The sequence below is a fragment of the Eubalaena glacialis genome, chromosome 2 (genome assembly GCF_028564815.1).
Source record: "Eubalaena glacialis isolate mEubGla1 chromosome 2, mEubGla1.1.hap2.+ XY, whole genome shotgun sequence".
NCBI classification, from domain to species: Eukaryota; Metazoa; Chordata; class Mammalia; order Artiodactyla; family Balaenidae; genus Eubalaena; species Eubalaena glacialis.
This window is the reverse complement of record NC_083717.1, coordinates 168191326-168197616: the sequence shown is the minus strand read 5'-3', so window position 1 is coordinate 168197616 and position 6291 is coordinate 168191326.

Here is a 6291-nt window from a genome sequence, read left to right as displayed (position 1 = left end):
CTTCCAGTAGGAAGGGCTTGGGCAGACAGCAGGGAAATTGTCACCCCAGGGCTAAGGTTTTCTCCGGATGAGTGAGACCCAGAAGTCCTGGGGGACCTGGACTTCCCCCTAGAGGGGTAAGAATGAGAGGGAGGAGTAAGAGGGGGAGACTGTAGGCTCTGTTCCTCTGTCCTACGTGGGACCCAGCGTCGCAGGACCCCAGGGACTCACAGTTCTTTGCTCAGGGTCCCTCCCCACCCATCAATGACTCAGTGAGCACAAAGGGCCCCAGGAACTTGCCTCAACTTGCCTTTACTGGAAATACTTCTGGACCTCTCAACCAGAACCTTTGATAGTGCCCAGGACGTCCAAGAGTCGCTCCTCCCACCTCCTCCTCCCCCACAGAGCACAAATGCTCATTTTTTTTTCAAGTTATATATGTATGTGTGGGGGGGAGTATATATACATAAATGCATATATGTCATATTTTATAAGTATGTATATGCATAGAAAGACTAAAAAGATATACATTAAAATATTAAAGATGTATTTTCTCTGGGTGACTAAACTATGAGTGATTTTCAATTTTATCTTTGTGCTTTTTTGTATTTTCCACAATGCAGTGTTTTCCAACAAGGGCAAAATATTATAAAGAATCTCTAAAATATCTTTCACGATTCTAGTCTGTTCCTGAAACCATGGGCAAGGGGACTGCTTGTGCAGGAGTGACAGAGAACATTCATTCACTCACTCATTCAATTCATTCATTCTTTTATTTGACAAATATTTGAGTGCATAATGGGTATGATTGCTGGACCTTATGATAATAGCAGACATATAAGATACAATTCCTGTCCTCAGGAGCTTTTAAATTCAGATTTTAAAAACTTAAAGCACTTTGTGACCACCTAGAGGGGTGGGATAGGGAAGGTGAGAGGGAAACGCAAGAAAGAGGGGATATGGGGATATATGCATATGTATAGCTGATTCACTTTGTTATAAAGCAGAAACTAACACACCACTGTAAAGCAATTATACTCCAATAAAGATGTTAAAAAAAAAACCCAAAAAAACTTAAAGCAGAATACTCCAAGGAAATGAGTGAGTAATGCAGAAAATAAAGGGTCCTGAGGAGGATGAGATGACTTGCTTCCCATCAGAGGCAATGCAAGAAATGGGGTTTGAACTGGGCCTTAAGGGGTGGGTCAGACTGGGATAAGGGGAACAGGTGGTAGGATATTCCAGGCAAGGTGAATGGCATAAGCAAAAGCACAGAGGCAGCAAAGGATCAGGGATGTTTCAAAATTAGCAAATGAAGCACACAGTGTGTCTTGACCACCAATGGCTAACAAGTAAAGGCTTATTTTATACACTCAAAAGTTTTGCTCAGAGTAATCCTGTGAAGTAAATGGGGCAGTAGCAGCTCCCATCTCATAGGCAGGGAAACTAAAAGTCTGAGGAGATAGTGGCTTCTATCCAAGGCCTCCAAGTAGCAGTGGAAGACACGGAAAGAGACATTTTTCACATCTCCTGACACCATGGGTGCTCCCATCTGGGAAACAACCTGTGGGTAGAGATAGAGGGTTTCTCATCAAGAGAGAAACCAAGTCACTAAGAATACGGAGCAGCATTCCATTACTCATAAACAAGTGGCCAAACGAATCATCCTTCTCTGTGTATGTAGGCTGTACATCATTGCTTGGGCATAGAGAAAGGTGTAGAAAAATATATACCATGCTGTCAACATTCATTTGGGTGGAGGAGGGTGCAGGAAAGAGAGAAGGAAAGTGGAAAAAAGAAGAAAGAAAATCAATTAAAAGTTTTACAAAAGGCAGGGACTTCCCTGGCAGTCCAGCGGATAAGGCTCGGTGCTTACAATGCAGAGGGTGCAGATTCGATCCCTAGTCGGGGAATTAAGATCCCACATGCCACGTGGCATGGCCAAAAAATTTAAAAAAAAAAAAAGTTTTACAGAAGGCAGTTGGGAAAAGCATAAGAATGGACAAATACTTTTGTTTCAGGCATACTTTAAAATGGCAAAAACGTGAACAACTAAAATGTTTAGGTATAGATTTTACTTAAAATAGTTATGGCATATTTGTACCATAGAAATGAATTTTTTAGTCTTTAAAAAATGAAAAAGAACATACATAATTATTAACATGAAATAGTGTTTAGAAGACATATTTTTCAGTGGGAAAAAATTAGGTAATAGTATGTATAATATGAGCCCAGCTCTTTATGTTAATTTGCTCATGGAAGGGGCTTCCTTGGTGACGCAGTGGTTAAGAATCTGCCTGCCAATGCAGGGACCTGGGTTCGAGCCCTGGTCCAGGAAGATCCCACATGCCGCGGAGCAACTAAGCCCGTGTGCCACAACTACTGAGCCTGCACTCTAGAGCCCGCGAGCCACAACTACTGAAGCCCGCGCGCCTAGAGCCTGTGCTCCACAACAAGAGAAGCCACTGCGATGAGAAGCCCACACACCACAACGAAGAGTAGCCCCCGCTCGCTGCAACTAGAGAAAGCCCGCGCAGCAACAAAGACTCAAAGCAGCCAAAAATAAATAAATAAATAAATAAATTTATTTAAAAAAAAAAATTTGCTCATGGAAGGTACTTCAATAATGGCTGTCAATGGCTGTGGGATTTTTTTTTTTTTTTAATAAAAATAGATTGGTTTTAGGATGGGGCAAATTAGCAAGAATTCTAATCGGTTTTTAAATTACTTTTTCTTATTACTGGATTTAATCTCAGGCATTGTCCTTCCTTTATTTTCCTAGTTGATCAATGGTCCCCCTGGAGCGCTGTGACAAGCCTATTTCCTGAGATGCCCCACGTGAGGGAAGACTTGTCCTGCTGCCCATCCTGGGGCTTATTCACAACAGATCCTTAGTCTCAAAATAAACAGCCAGGGTGTTTCCTCTTCCTAAAGGGGAAGCAGAAGCTCCTGGTGAACAGAGGGAAGCGTGAGCCCTGTCTAGACCATCATCCAAGGGGAATTCTGCCCACCCAGTTCCCCCTGGAAATCCCCGAGGCCCAGAGCAGCTCCACTGACTCAGGCCACCCATTCTGACGGCGTCTCAGATCCCAGCCCTTCTCCAGCACCCCACTCCATCCCATCCCCCTAAGGAAAGGCAAATTATTCTAGAGGCACGTGGAGTGGGGTGATCTTACAAAGGAGAATTTGCTCAGATAATGGGACCAATTAGAGCCTCCTAGATTGATAGGCCTGTCAAGTCTAGTCTTGAGCCTTGCCTGCAGAAAATCCTCTCCTCCCAGCTCTGGGAACACAGCTGGCTGGGACCTGGCCCGAAGGGAAAGAGACATTGCAGGGGTGCAGGCTAACGGGCCCTGCTTTCATTTCTGAGTAAAAGAATCAAGGAAAGTGATCCTCAACCATGGGCAGCTTGCTCCCAGGAGATATTGGCAATGTCTGGTGACAATTTTGGTTGTCACAACTGGAAGGTGCACATGTGTGTGTGTGTGTGTGTTTGTGTGTGTGTGTTCCTGACATCCGGAGGGTAGAGGCCTGGGATGTTGCTGAGAATCTCAGAATGCACAGAATAGCACCCTCCCCCATCAGAGAATTATCCATCCCCAAATGTCAATAGTGCCAAGCTTGGGAAATTCGAGTCTGAGGGGTGTTATCTGAGTTATAGATGCAAAGAAAAAGGACTCTGGGGAATCCCCGGACTTGGGGAAAACGAAGACCCACTGAGAGGAGGATTTTCCTAAAGATAAGAGCAATGTTTCCAAGCTGTTGGTCCCCCTTAAAATATGGTATAGCTCTATTTCAAAAGTATGTTTTAAATAAATGATTGTCTTGAATGGATAAAGAAGATGTGGTACATATATAGAACAGAATACTACTCAGCCATAAAAAAGAATGAAATAATGCCTTTTGCAGCAACATGGATGAACCTAGAGATTATCATACTAAGTGAAGTAAGTCAGGGAGAGAAAGACAAATACCATATGATATCACTTATATGTGAAACCTAAAAATATAACACAAATGAACTTATCTACAAAACAGAAACAGACTCACAGACATAAAGAACAGACTTGCGGTTGCCAAGGGGAGAAGAGGTGGGGGAGGGATAAATTGGGAGTTTGGGGTTAGTAGATGCAAACTATAGTATACAGAATGGATAAACAACAAGGTCCTACTATATAACACAGGGAACTATATTCAATACCCTGTGATAAACCAGAATGGAAAAGAATATTAAAAAAAGAATATATATATGTATATATATATATATGTATATGTATGTATAACAGAATCACTTTGCTGTACAGCAGAAATTAACACATCATTGTAAATCAACTATATTTCAATAAAAAAGATTATCAAAAAACATGAAATTATAACAAAAAAATAAATTATTACCTTATAAATACTTTTTTTTTTAAGAAGAAAAAAGAATGTGGGAAAGAGCAGAGGACGAAGGAGAAAGACCTAGATTCCGGCCACTAGCTTCCTCTGGTTCTGAGCATTTGGTAATTAAAGACAGACTTCTTTGTCAGGAACCCAGCAAGTAAAGCAAAAGAATAGAATCCATATGTGTCATGTTAACATTTATCATTGTCTGGAACCTTGGAAATATCTTTGAATGCCCCTGAAAAATATATCAACATAATACAAAGTGAACTAGAAATTTAATAGCACTTGAGTTAACTTAATTAATAGGTGGTCAAATGTCTGTCGTTGAAGTTGCCTCAGTGAAGATTTGAATTTACTATGTCTGCAGGGACCAGATCTGCCAGATCTGCCAGATCTGCCAGATCTTTGCTTGGCTTCTCTCTGGAAATCTTGGGTACTTCCTTGGATATCTTGAGCCTCTGGTAGGATGCTATGACATGTCCTTCTCCTTGGACTCCTTTCCCAAGATCTGATTTGGTTCACCAAGCATTTACTGAGTCCCTTCAATGTGCCTGGCAGTATAGTAGCTGCTGTGGTTACATAATACAATGCATGGATGCTAATTTGGGATTAGCATCTTTAGGATTTGAGACTAAAGGCTTGAAAAGAAGTTTTGACACCTTTTGACTGTCCCTTAAAAAAACAATAAAAAACAAGAAACCAACTACAACAGTGCTGCGCTCTCCTGTTGCTTCTTCTTCTTCTTCCTCTTTTTTTTTTTGATTGTTAAAAACAATTTATTGTCGACAGTTTCAGACATATACAGCACATGAAAATAACGATGTACCCATCACCCAGCAAAGGACAAGGACGCTGTTGCTTCTAATAGAAGAGGATACTAGGTGAGTGAGTGCAAGCTGGATGGGGCTCGAAGATGATCAAGGACATCCCAATGGAAATTATTCGTGAAATTGTTGGAGCTGGAGGGTTGGATCTCAAGTAGGACTATGATCTCAAGATCTAAATGTGGAAATCTTCCATGTAAATATGAGTCCACTGAAACTCATGGGCAGAAAATAGAACAGAAGCCCAAGGGCTGGACCTTGAGGTGCAATTCATAATTGAGGGGGAAGGGGAGGAAGAGAATGCAGCAAAGAAGATGAATAAGAGCAATTAGAGAAACAGGAAGAAAACCAGGAGAGTGCAGCACTGTTGTAGTTGGTTTTTTGTTTTTTATTATTTGTTTAAGGGACAGTCAAAAGGTGTCAAAACTTCACAGCATGAACCCTGAGAAAAGGACCTTGGGGTGTAGGGTGACCAGCTGTCCTAGTTTGCCCAAAGCTGTCCCAGTTTTAGTACTGAAAGTTCTACATCCCAGGAAAAACATCTCAGTCCCGGGCAAATATGACAGTTGGGATGTGCAAAGCCTTAAGCTAGATACTAAGTTGGGGCACCAAAAATGAAGAGTTCAGCAGCCAGTCACGTAGACACATACCCCCTAAGAGACCACATCTTAAAAAAATCAGATTCTGTATTTGCCACATCCTCTGAGCATCCTCTAAAAACCCTGGCTCGGACACAGGCCAAGGTTAATAAACTGAACTAGTTGGATCCAGTCTTTGAAAACCTTTGATCACTTTTTGAGGTTTTTGGCCTGGAAGCATTTCCTATCATAAAATTTAGTTAGCCAAACTCTTATTTGGCTCACGTACTGTTTCTCTAAATTGCCGTCACTCAGGTAATTGCTCTTACTGGAAACACAGCTGTCAAGATAGAGTAGATGGCCTTTCAGAAAAGAAAGTAAACCTAAAAACTGATATACCAAAACAAACAAACAAACAACAAAAGAAAACCTGGTGTGCCTGAGAGAAAGATGAAAGAAAATTAGCTCATTCCATCAAAGCTATAGGTCGAATTTTGAGAAAACTGCAACAGATTTGGGGA